General features: G+C 41.3%; 1 protein-coding gene across 2 annotated transcripts in view; it reads left to right on the top strand.

Annotated features, from left to right (window-relative positions):
* The window catches only part of SORBS1 (sorbin and SH3 domain containing 1), a 287,999-nt gene that overhangs the window by 101,679 nt on the left and 173,278 nt on the right, over nucleotides 1–13,042 (top strand). The window contains exon 3 of one of the 2 annotated variants that reach the window (XM_069980452.1): nucleotides 3,893–3,958. The gene's annotated coding sequence lies outside the window, so the exon portion shown is untranslated. Of the gene's footprint in view, nucleotides 1–3,892; nucleotides 3,964–13,042 lie in introns of both variants that reach the window. The other variant, XM_069980451.1, reaches the window with a different exon arrangement.

The raw sequence follows: 13,042 nt of genomic DNA, 5'->3' as shown, positions 1-13,042 counted from the left end.
TATATATATATATATATACACACACACACACACACCATTTTATATATATATATATATATATATATTTATATATACACACACCATTATATATATATATATATATATATATATATATATACACACACACCATTTTATATATATATATATATATATATATATATACACACACACACCATTTTATATATATATATATATATATATATATATATACACACACACACACACACACACCATTTTATATATATATATATATTTATATACACACACACACCATTTTTTATATATATATATATATATATATATATATATATATATATATACACACACACCATTATATATATATATATATATATATATATACACACACACACCATTTTATATATATATATATATATATATATACACACACACACACCATTATATATATATATATATATATATATATATACACACACACACCATTTTATACATATATATATACACACACACACCATTATATATATATATATATATATATATACATATATACACACACACCATTTTATATATATATATATATATATATATATATATACACACACACATACACACACACCATTATATATATATATATATATATATATATATATATATATATATATATACACACACACACACATCCATGAAAACACATAATACAGATTCAAACCATCCAGCCCACACACTACACACATGACATGTAACACACATTACATTCATCCATTATACACTTACATTCATACACATTACACACTACATATACAGAATACTTACTCCATCTAGCAGCATGCTGGGTGTAGTGGTGAATCCCCCTCATGTTCCTTAGCAGCAGGCTGTCATTTTCACCCTGCAGCTGGCAGCCCTCTCCTCCATCGTCCCGACAGCTCCACACCAGAGGAGGAAGTCACGTGCAGTAAGAGGAGCTGGAGGGAGGGGGAGGGGGAGCTACACACACACACGGAGCAGACACCGAGCAGCGTCCTGCAGCCTCTGCGTGACCCCTGATAGCAGCAGCCAGGGATCATTCACAGACGCTGCAGGACGTTCTCCAACTGGAACTGCGGTAGGGGGCCCCTGGGGGATGGGGGCCCTGGGCATTTGCCCTGCTTGCCCCCCCCCTAACGCCGGCCCTGGCAGCCACCTACCCAGCCTAATGGGAAAGACAGCTCTGATTAGCTTGGCAGTCGGCTTATCAGCTGGCTGCCTTTGAACTCTGTGCCGCTCCGCTTTGAGTGCCTGGAAAAGCTAGATTTAGTCCTTGAAACTAGAAGAAGTTTTCCAGGACTGGATCCAGCTTTTCCAGCCTCCTAGAGCGGCATGGAATGTCACATAGTTTGAAGGCAGCTGGCTAATAAGCTAACTGACAAGATAATGAAGCACTTTGCTTTGTTCATACTGAAAATCTTTAAAGGAGACATAATGTTCTCTTCCGGTCCTGCTATATCTCTTTTGGTTAGAAAGGTTACCCAGTGTTAGAAAACCATGGTTACTTTCTTCCAGAGACAGCACCACTCTTGTCTCCAGTTCAGGTGTGGTTTGCAATTAAGCTCCTTTGCCTCTGGAAGAAAGTGGTCATGCTCTTATAATCTCTCTAAAATTCCTGCCTGAATCCAGTGCAAGGAGCCAGTGTCTTACTTGCACGTTAAAGCGAATGTACCAATAGTACATTGTTTGTTTTTTTTTTGTTTGTTTTTTATGTGAACAGACTGGCGCTGGCACGGAAATGCCGGTGCCGTGGTCTTTTTTTAAATTGTTGCCCAGTTCCTATGTACGGGGCTGGTCTATTACAGAGTACTGGCCGGGCCTGCCAGCCCCCAGTGTGATGATCTCCCCTCCCCTATGTGACGTGGCTCCATTAGAATCAATTAATGAGGAAGGGGGTTTTGTCACACTGGGGGCTGTCGGGCAATAAATTGCAATAAATTTCGAATTCAAGCAATAATCTGCTGGTGTAAATGTGGCCCTGTGCTGCTGTGTACGAAGTATGACAGAGTCCCAGTCTTGTAAAAAAAATAGAACAGCCTTACTGTAAATTTGTCAGCAATACAATACACTTTTGTAGAATAGACAAATCTTGGACACAGACATTAGTGCTTAAACCTGTTGTGCTTAAGGAGGTGCTTGGAGAAGCAGAGTAGAAGAGAGGTAGTTGTAGCAGTGCTTAAAGAGTAGAGCAGAGGAGAAGAGTTTGTCGAAGGAGCCCCAACCCAGTGTAGCTGTGTACTCTGCCGGAACTTGAAGATATACTTTATAGTGAGAAGTTTACTTGCAGTTGTGTTTAGACTGTGTATGACCACCTTGCGCCCTACTGTGCCAAGTGACCCGTCCTGTCAGGGTACTACAAGCCCCAGCCGTGGTTATCAGGGCTTAGCTAAGTGTCTGGGAGTGTCCCAGTTACCTGCACTGCGAGATAGGATACGTAGACCGTCTTTACGGTAGCTTTGTCCTATATAGGCTAGTTCCTCTTGTGTTCAGGATACTGCCCAGTGCTTTGTAGTCATGTTTTCGGTGTAGGTTAGGGTGTTGCTGGACTCCTCTTCATTTAAAGTGCTTAGTACTGCATAGTAGATAAAGTAGAAATACCTAAAGAACTGTTGGTCTCTAGCTGCATATGTACATACACCTTGTCTAGACTAGACTGCTTGGTTGTCCCTGACAGGGGACCTGGCATAAGCCAGGCCCTGGCTTAACTACTGCAGGAATAGCTGGTTTTGCATCTTCCCTCTCTGAGCATGTGGTTAAGACTGAATGTGCACTTCCTCCACCAGTGTCTCCTCCTACAGGGGTCTAAAGTGAACTTCCATGTGAGTGGTGGGGATGAGTGTGTGCATAAGAAAGAAAAGAAAGCATCGGTTAGAAGTAATGAGCACCTCCTATTGGTTAAGAATAACACATGGTACACATAGTGGCAAAACTGCAAAGTAGCTCATCACCACTTTTAACCTAAAAGAGGAAGCTTTTTGAGAGGTGCATAGGAGAGCAAAAACACCCGTGGTGGGATACCACATAAACATTGTCGTTGATCACATTTTTTAAGCTAAACTCAAAATAATTGTTAATTGTTTGCAAATCTTTATTATCGCTATGGAATACTATGGAGCCTTCAAGCCCATCCCGCTGTGCAGCCTCCACTTGAGGTTCCCCTTGTCCCATAAACTCAATGATATTTACCTACGAATTCCGCTATCCGCCCAAAGAATTGTTATGTCGGGTGGAACTGCAAGCTGAGGCCGCGCAGTGGATCCACGCGTATTCTGTAGTGGAAGCATAACCTTTCATTGTAAACACTCATTGTTCACTATATCTATCTATCTATCTATCTAGATATAGATATACTGTATACAGTTTGTGTATATATATATATATATATATATACTGTATATACAGTGTATATATGTATATATGTAATAACAAACACAAACTCTGGCTGCCCTCTGTGATGTTAGGCCGGGTGAACTTCACTTTCTCTTAATTGGGATGCGGGCGCATTCGGCTGTGCCCACACTCCAATTAATCATAGTACACAATGGATAGTTCGGCCAGGGCAGCCACACAAAATAGATGTCAGTTTTTTGTGCAGCCGCCGAGAACAACGGCCGCACAAATGCAGCTGGCCGCTGCCAATTAACAACGGCTGTTAATGCAATCTGTTGTTTATTGATTTTTTACGTTGTGTGAACGTGGCCTTAATCTACTCAAGATACATGTTTCTGTTATGTATTTTTTGAATAGTTTTCATCTGTATATGATGTGCTAAACATCTACATGTGCATGCCATATTCTATTCTCTTTCTCTGTATCATCCTCTCTCACTATGTACTTCATTAGCATTGACTGCACAATAGTGTAATCCATTTTCCATTTTATTTTGTAGTTTCTTTGGTAACACACCAGCAACACACAGACACCTGTTTCCTGAAATACTACGATGGTTGCACAAGTAAGGTGAGATGCTTCTACTTACATTATTTATGAGGACAATAATGTAGCTTACGGCCGCTTCCCTGATCCAGTCCATTTCTTTTTGCTTTCTGCATTAAACGCATTATATCACCAGCATTGTCACCATGTTGGAATCTAACCTGCTGATATCTCCCTATAGTTCATTGGGCGCTGAGGATGTAGATAAGTTTCTTACCTGCTTCCTTGGTGCCGTTTCTGTGCAGTTTGAAGGTAAATCGCTATCCTAATAAGGTGTTTTAATTAGAGATGAGCGAAACGGGTTCGGGTTTGAGTCGATCCGAACCCGAACGTTCAGCATTTGATTAGCGGGGGCTGCTGAACTTGGATAAAGCTCCAAGGTTGTCTGGAAAACATGGATACAGCCAATGACTATATCCATGTTTTCCACATAGCCTTAGGGCTTTATCCAACTTCAGCAGCCCCCGCCTCATCAAATGCCGAAAGTTCGGGTTTGGATGGACTCGAGCATGCTCGAGGTTCGCTCATCTCTAGTTTTAATGCACGGTGTGGGACGACAGTGCACAAATCCAGCCCTACCCCGGTCTACCCCTTCTAATATATATCAGTGGAGTAGGAGCAGGCCGGATCGGTGCACTAGAGGCTGTAAACCCACCCCCAGTGCACAAAATCACCTTATTAACATAGGGATTTAACTTCAAACTGCACAGAAACTGTGCCAAGGATGAAGGTAAGAAACCTATCTTCATCCTCAGTGTGTTTTAGGGAGATATCAGCAGCTTAGATTCGTCTAACCTGCTGGTAGTTTCCCTTTAAGCCCGGTATCCCTTGAATAGAGAGTAAGACCACTGCTAGCCATGTGTCTCCTTGAGGAGTATCCTCAGACTGAGCCCTGTAATAGACCCCAGTAGTCAGTAGAAGAAGAATTAGGGGTGTTCTCCTGCTGATGCAGAATCCTTTTATTTTATGGAAATTGTTCATCCTGGACTTTTATTTATCATTAAAATTATATCTTTATTTCTTTAAAAATAAATAAATAAATAAATGTGTTTGAAAGGTTTAGGGGGGGTTTGAGGGATTGGGGGGTACTCCCGGGCCACTGACAGAGGCAAGTTGACTCGGTGGGCAGGGTGGCATTTGCCCCCGGGCCAGACCCGGTGATTTAATGTGCCAGGTATGTCTCGGCAAGCTCCACCCCCTGCTGTCAAGCCCCTACTGATGGCGGGTAGGATACTAACTCTTTGGTTGCCACAATGCACAGGGCCTGTTAGAGTATAAGTGCAATAGATTGTACAGTCCTAATGTAAACCCAGCTTCAATGACAGTATCCAGTGTTTACTACTGGAAATGTCTGCTAGGAAGTAAAAAAAAAAAAGCCTAACCTTCCAGAGCAACCTACCTTTCTGTGCATCTTCATACACTTTGACCCCCTGCAGGGGCTGCTCTTGAGAGAGCACAGTGTTCCTAAAGAGGACCTTAGTTGCCTCTGTGATTATTCTCTTCTCCTGTGCCATATGGGTCTGTATCAGGGGACAAAATGAGCACAGATGACTATTGAGGAACTAAACAGGTCTGGGCAACGGAATAATATGCAGACTTCTGTACCAGCAAAGCCAAGTCCATTAGATTGTTTCCTCTGGTCAGTAAGGCTACTTTGCAAACTAGAATTTTTCCATACATATCATTCCATATAGTCATCCATCATCTATCCACGTATAATGGACCAACACACTGAGTAATGATTTCTATGGATGGAGAAGCTGTTTGTGAATGGTCTCTATAAGGCTTGGGCTACATACAGACTTTTTGTTTCACGGCAGCTGCAGTCCACAGGAATAGATTTAGTCATGATTGTCACAATAATACTGGGGCTACATGGCGAATGCAGGGTCAATGCAACCTCATTCACTTGTATGAGTGATGGAGTCATGCCACAAGTGGTTTCTGGTCACTCAGCTGGGAATTGCCAAATCTAGCCCCAGACTTGCAGGAAACTTTCATGAGAAAATCATGTGAAAAAAAAATGAAAAGAAGAAATGAAAGAAGTAGGGTGATGTGGTCCCTTTCCCAGCATCTTGCAATCAGTATGATGGAGGTAACCCAGCTTTCCCTGCATCTTGTAGTCAGTATTATAGAGGTCACCCAGCTTTCCCTGCATCTCCCTACTCTGTGTGATGGAGGTATGTGACGAAGACATATAGATAGATATATAGATAATGATATAGAGATATGAGACACCTGCCTGATTGTGTGTGGTATTACAATTTGGCTCCATTCTCTTCAGTGGAGATGTGACGCTGTTTCTGGGACAAAGTAACTATGGTTTTCTAATCTTATACAGTTATAGGCTATGTTCACATTTGGTATAAGACCGGCTGTTCCGTGACCTGGCCGGTCAGAAAAAACATGTGTATACACTGCGGCCGGGATTCCCTCGGCCTGCAGCACTACGTAAGTTCTGTACCAATCAGGGCTGTTGCAACAACGGCTGTGATTAGTATGGAAATTACGTTGTGTGAACATGGCCATATACTTTATTTTAAATATAGAAAGTCTTTTACACTGTTCTCAATTCTTATTCACAAAGAGTAATGGAGCCTTTATTACCCTTTATTATTTTGAAAGCATTGCCCTCTGCTCAATTTGCCTTGTGTGCCAAGAGCATTGCCCAGGGTGATCAGCTGATTGCAGGAGTAAGGCCCCGGGGGCCACAGTTTATAAGGGGTCATCTCTGATCAAACTGCCCCTTTTAATGGCCTGTATTATCACAGAATAATGACTATATGAGATTAGGCTGCAGGCAGACAATGAGATTCAGAGAGCTCCAATCTGCCAGCAGCGCCTTTATCTCTCCGGACTAGTCTATCATAGATGAGAGGCTAATAGGATATAATGATTATGGGGTTAAGCACATAGAACTAACTGAATTACCTTTTTCTTTTTTTCTACAATAATTTCCCGGCGGTTGTAGTGTAAATGAACAGGAGTGTGCAGAATAGCCTCAGCTGGAATGCTCTTCCAGAATGTATGGAATCAATTTACTGGTTTCCGTACCACGCACATCATGTCTGTAAATTGGACAGCAACCTTAATGTTACAGAATGAAACCTTATGTGAAGGAAACCTATTTGCTTTTTTTTGACCATGTAGGAGCAGGAGCTTATATTTCTCATCTGACGGCCTGTCGCCTGGCTTTCTCACACCTTCTTGTTACCTCTGTCCTTCATGGAAAGGGCGAAGTTCCCTACTATGCAAATGTATAACTCTTGTTGCAGGCATAGTGCTTATAGATATCCTTTATCATCAACAAGGCAAATAAGTTCATATGGTTTATTATAAGTGTAGAGAATTAGTAAGAGATCAGGTGGTGGCAGGTCTATAAAGTGACAACCACTATGGTGCCAATGTGACTTACTTCTTCATACACGTATACATGGATTCTGCAATGGTCCATGGATGCCTCTGATGCAGATCTGAACAAAGCTTAATATGGCTTAAAGTGAAAACAAGTTATTGTAAATTAGAGACAACTATTCGAAGGAGGAGGGTATATGCATTTAAGGGTATATGCACACAGAGTAATTCTCGTGTTAGACTCCATGCAGAATACGCCAATCGCTCCCCTTACCCCCACGCCGCTTCCCTACAGGCAGACAGTGGAAGCCGCCCAACCATAAAATGGAGTCGACAGAGAGGGAAGTGGGAGTGCGCGGAGACGAGCGGCAGATTCCGCACAGAGTTTTCAGCGAGAATTACTCTGTGTGCGTATATCCTCACAGTGTGTGTGCATAAAGAAAGAGAAGGGCTCTGGTCGCTGTGTGAGAGGGCAAACAGCAACAATAATCTTCAGTCCAGCATTAGATCCAATAAACTTCTTACTTTATTAGAAATACATTGAAAAAAAGGTTATCAACAAGTTACTTAAAGCAACAGTACTCAGAAATTCCAACACATTTAGAACAGATTAGTTCTTTATCAAGGCATACTGGGAATGCATGCACATGTTCAACCAATGAATGGTGGGTAACATGCTAATCAAAGATAACTAAATACATAAAAACTTTATGTACAAACATACATGTACTGTATACATTACTCCTCCATATACTGTTTCTGGTATGCACCTGACTGTCTGCAAGGTTACTTACATAGGTAGGGCAGGCTAGATAGACCAGGAGGGACATGTATGAAAAGGCGTAAATGCCTTTTTTAGGCGCATATGGGGCAAATCGGCGTAAAAATATTCGCAAACTGTATTTTTGAGAATATTTTCTTTTCATCTGCCCCATCTGCACCACCTTCGCCAGTGGGGCGGAGAGGGGGCGTTACGGGGGGTGCGGCAGCACGCAGAGGGGGCATGGCCTTTGCGTTCACCGCATTTATCATTTTTTCCATGAAAAAACTATACTGAAACCTACGCCAGCTCTGAGCTGTCGTAAGTTTCAAAATTTTCCCAGGGAGAGGCTCCGTGCGATCCAGATTTATGTAGAGGCAATGCACCTCTACATAAATCCCTTCAGCTGCGGAGCTGCGAGGACATTTGTAAGCCCGGGGTAAAAATTTTTGGACTTGATAAATGTCCCCCCAGGTGTCCTCCTGACAGGCCGCTATGTAAGTTCTGCACTCTTAGTTATATCATGCAATGTTTACTAACATACTGCAATGATGAAAGTTTACTATACACACTATACTTCTTCACGCATGCGCAACTTGTGTGTCCACACCTGTAACAATCTAATGGGTTCTTCTTGTTTGCTGTGTTACATATCATGTTTGTATGTGCTGTCCAAGAGTTTTGAAAAGAATAAATGCAAAAATGATGAATGTTGTTGTTTGCCATGTGAATGTATTCTAGGGTCAGTGGTACAGGAACAGCTGAATGTTAAAATAACTGCAATGTATATCAGTTTGCACTATAATACAGTGGTGCCTTGGATTACGAGCATAATTCGTTCCGGGACCGTGCTTGTAATCCAAATCCACTCTTAAACCAAAGCAAATTTTCCCATAAGAAATCATAGAAATGCAGACAATTGGTTCCACACCCCAAAAATAATTTATTATTCTGAATAACATGTAAAACAAATGAAACAAACATTCAGAAACAGCAGAATATGTGATATTATATGTTACTGTACAGTAATAGAGAGGATGGGAAACACAAGGACTGACAGAGACTTCAGGGAGCATGAAGGAATGAGCAGGGCAGATGTGGGCACAGTATAGCAGCACTCTCTGTCTGGGGAGAGAGGGTTACAGCTATGGAGAGATTAACTCCACAGTCCTGTCCCCTGATGCAAGCCCCAGCCTGTGGATCTGCTATGATTTGGAAGGTCGGGGAGACTTCCTGGGTCAGAGTACAGTGCTGTAGACCCCGCTGTGCAGACTATGCCCCCCCACTCACCCTCCCGCCCAGTACAGGGAGCTCTTAAACCAAGGCAATGCTCTTATACCAAGTCACAATTTTGAAAAACTGTGAACTCTTAAACCAAAACGCTCTTAAACCAAGTTACTCTCAAACTAAGGTACTACTGTATATTGTTTTTCCCAATGGTAGTGCATCACGTTATCTTCTTACAGCATTTCTAAATACAACTATAGCTTTAAAGGGGTAGTGCGGCGGTAAAGAATTATTCACAGACTAACACACATTACAAAGTTATACAACTTTGTAATGTATGTTATGTCTGTGAATGGCCCCCTTCCCCATGTCCCCCCTCCCACCCCCACCCGTGGGCCCGGAAGTGTGGTGCGCTATACTCACCTGTCACGTGCCGACCCCTATTTCCGATCTTCAGCCAGTGACGTCTTCTTCGGGCGGCTCCGACTGTCCCGAATGCCGGCCGCCCTCTGCAGCGTCATCCGATGCTCAGCCGCGATTGGCTGAGCATAACTGTGCTCAGCCAATCGCGGCTGAGCAGCTGATGACGCGGCCGCATCATCAGCCGCTCAGCCGCGATTGGCTGAGCACAGTTATGCTCAGCCAATCGCGGCTGAGCATCGGCTGATGCTGCAGAGAGCGGCCGGCATTCGGGACAGTCGGCCGCCCGAAGAAGACGTCACTGGCTGAAGATCGGAGACGGGGGTCGGCACATGACAGGTGAGTATAGCGCACCACACTTCCAGGTACACGGGTGGGGGTGGTGGGACACGGGGAAGGGGGCCATTCACAGACATAACATACATTACAAAATTGTATAACTTTGTAATGTGTGTTAGTCTGTGAATAATTCTTTACCGCCGCACTACCCCTTTAAGGAATACAGAGTTGCTCTATGAATTTCACAGAGTTACTGCTAGGAGTTAACTGCAATATTTGTCAGCTCTTTTCTGCATTTTGTGATCATGTTTGTGCTCACAATACAGTACGTTGTATGATGAAACAATGATACTATTGATTATATTGGCAGTATGCTCAGAGATAACGCTCTTACAGGCTGACACTATTCACCACCAATTAAGTCACACAAAAGTAAAAAGCAAGAAAACCATGCAAGCACCATGCCTTTAGTATATGTAAAGGCTGATAATGGCTATGTTCACACAATATCTTTTTGACGGGTGTCATTGTAAAATAAGGGCCATTATTTTGCATAAGAAGACATTGTATCTACAATTTTACATTACATGATAAGTCTATGTTCCCAAAATGTCTATTTTTTGCCCGTTCGAGTCCAATTAATGGCCATTATTTCATCATTTTGAAATAACAGACGTTAGTTGGATTTCAACGGCCAAGAAAATACATGGGAACTTAGCCTTACACAATAGTACATATTTCTTAATCTACTTGCACTTTTTATTTCTATCTTAGGCTATGTTCACACACAAAGTATAATACAAACAAACTACACGAGTAAAATATTTAGAAAATATGGCTGTATTTTAATTCTAATGCATTGAGGCCATGTTCACACACCGTAAAATAAAGTAAAAACACAACCATATTTTCAGTGTAATAATAAGCTTTTTAGAAGTCAATGGGAAACTGGTTGGCAGTGCAAACACTGTATAGAATAATGTCCAAATAATGAACATTACTGCTGCCTCAGCCAGAACCACATTAGCATAATGGGACAGATGAATCCATTGTAAGGAAAAGTAACAAAAATAATTTATTGGACAGCATGGTGGCTCAGAAGTCGGCCCTGAGATCCAGGGTTTAGATTTCACCAAAGGCAACACCTGCATAGAGTTTATATGTTCTCCCTTTTGCTTGGGTTTTCCAGTTACATTGTGGGGTCAGGGGTCGTTATAAGTAAACAACCATGGATGCCTTTTTTATGCTATTTGTATATTGTCCTCATTTATTAGATTAATCTCTTTTTTTTTGTATGTTTTCATACATTAACCCCATTTAAGCTGGTTTAACACATGGCAGTTCTTTAAATAATAGCCGATGCAGATTTTGGGCCACATGTTTTTTGCTTTCTTTGGAATTCTTATCAAAGCCAGTATAAAGGATATAAAATAAACCCTTAATACGGTCATCAGTGGGGTGTAGGTTGTACAAGAATTGTGCCCATGTGATCACCGTGGCAGGTTTGACTGCTGGCTGGGCTTCAGCAGGGATCTGAGGTAACTTCACTCCCTGTTTTCAACCCCTTACACCTAAAAAGTGAATGATGTTTAAGTGGTAAGGGGACCCTATCAGCTTTCTGCAAACTTAGGCTATGTTCCCACTCAGTAAAATGATTTGCAACAACAGACGTTATTTGCCCTTATTTTACCCAGTACACAAATACACAGTATTTTTGCTCAGTATTTTTCAACCAAAACCAGGAGTGGATTGAAAACACAGAAAGGCTTTGTTCACACACTGATGAAATTGCTGTTATTTTAAAACAACCACCATTGTTTTGAAATAACCACAATTATTTGCCTTTAAATGGTGGTCATCCTCTCAATTTCTTTAGTGTGTGAACATAGCCTTTCTGTGTTTTCAATCTACTCCTGGTTTTGGTTGAAAAATACTGAGCAAAAATACTGTGTGTGAACATAGCCTTAAGCTGCATGACTTTAGGGCTAGGGCAACACAATAATTCCTGGTCCCACTACCCCTACACTCATACAGGTGAATGGGGATAGCATTGTCATGGCTGTCATCATCATGGCTGGCATCATCATGGCTGTCTATGGTTTGAATGGCACTTGCGGTGACCAAGAATTGTTGGGTAGCCCCAGCCTAGGGTCAGTAAATCTCATTGTGAAGTCCCCTAGTGAAACCTAAAAGCAATTAAATGAAGTTCATTAAATTCAGTTCTTAAAAAAGTGTTCAGAATTAAAAAAATAATCGACTTCTGCATAAAAAAAAAAATGTTTATACTTTGCAAAAGTCTTAGGATGGCCTGACACACAGGTTTTATTGTGGCATTTTTCTGGCCTCCAAAAACTCCAGAAAAACTGTCAAAGTTGATCAAAGTTTTTTTTTTTTCAGGCAAAAAAAATACCTTAAAAAATCCCATACACGTAAGCACTGGTATTTTTTAGATGAACAAGTAATCCCATTGATGTCTATGGGAGAGAAATGCCACAGTTTGCTAAAAAAAAAAAAAAAAAAAAAACACACTCTCAGCGTGCTTCCTTTTGAACAAACTACCGCAGAGCCAAAAAAACGCCAGAGAGTATGTATGGCCTTTCATAAATTTCCATTGACTTCCAACTAACATCTGGCCGTGGGCCTTTTTTTTTAATTTTTTTTTTAATTTAAGGCTCTGTGAAACCAGCCTTCAAATTGATCTATTAAAAAATTACCTGTCGTACAAAAAAGAAAGACTACATAGCTATTACTATACTGTAAAAATAAAAAAACAGTTGTGTCTCTTACGGTGTTATATAATTGTACCGACACATGGAATAAAAGAAAAACATTATTTCCGCTGTGCAACTGATGGCACAAAAACTGTGACCAAAGTGCATTTTTTCCATTCCTTCTTTGAAAGTGTTAATAAAAGTTAATCAACAAGTTTTGTAAAGGTATTGAAACTACAACTCGCTTGCACAAAAACCAGGCCCTCATATGGCTATGTCACCAGGAGAGTTAAAAGGTTATGCCTCTCAGAATATAGCAATAAAACAAGAAAAAAGCTTAGTCCAGATGGGC

The sequence above is a fragment of the Dendropsophus ebraccatus genome, chromosome 8 (genome assembly GCF_027789765.1).
Source record: "Dendropsophus ebraccatus isolate aDenEbr1 chromosome 8, aDenEbr1.pat, whole genome shotgun sequence".
Lineage (NCBI taxonomy): Eukaryota > Metazoa > Chordata > Amphibia > Anura > Hylidae > Dendropsophus > Dendropsophus ebraccatus.
Note: the sequence above shows the minus strand (reverse complement) of the source record. Positions and strands in the feature narration are given on the sequence as shown.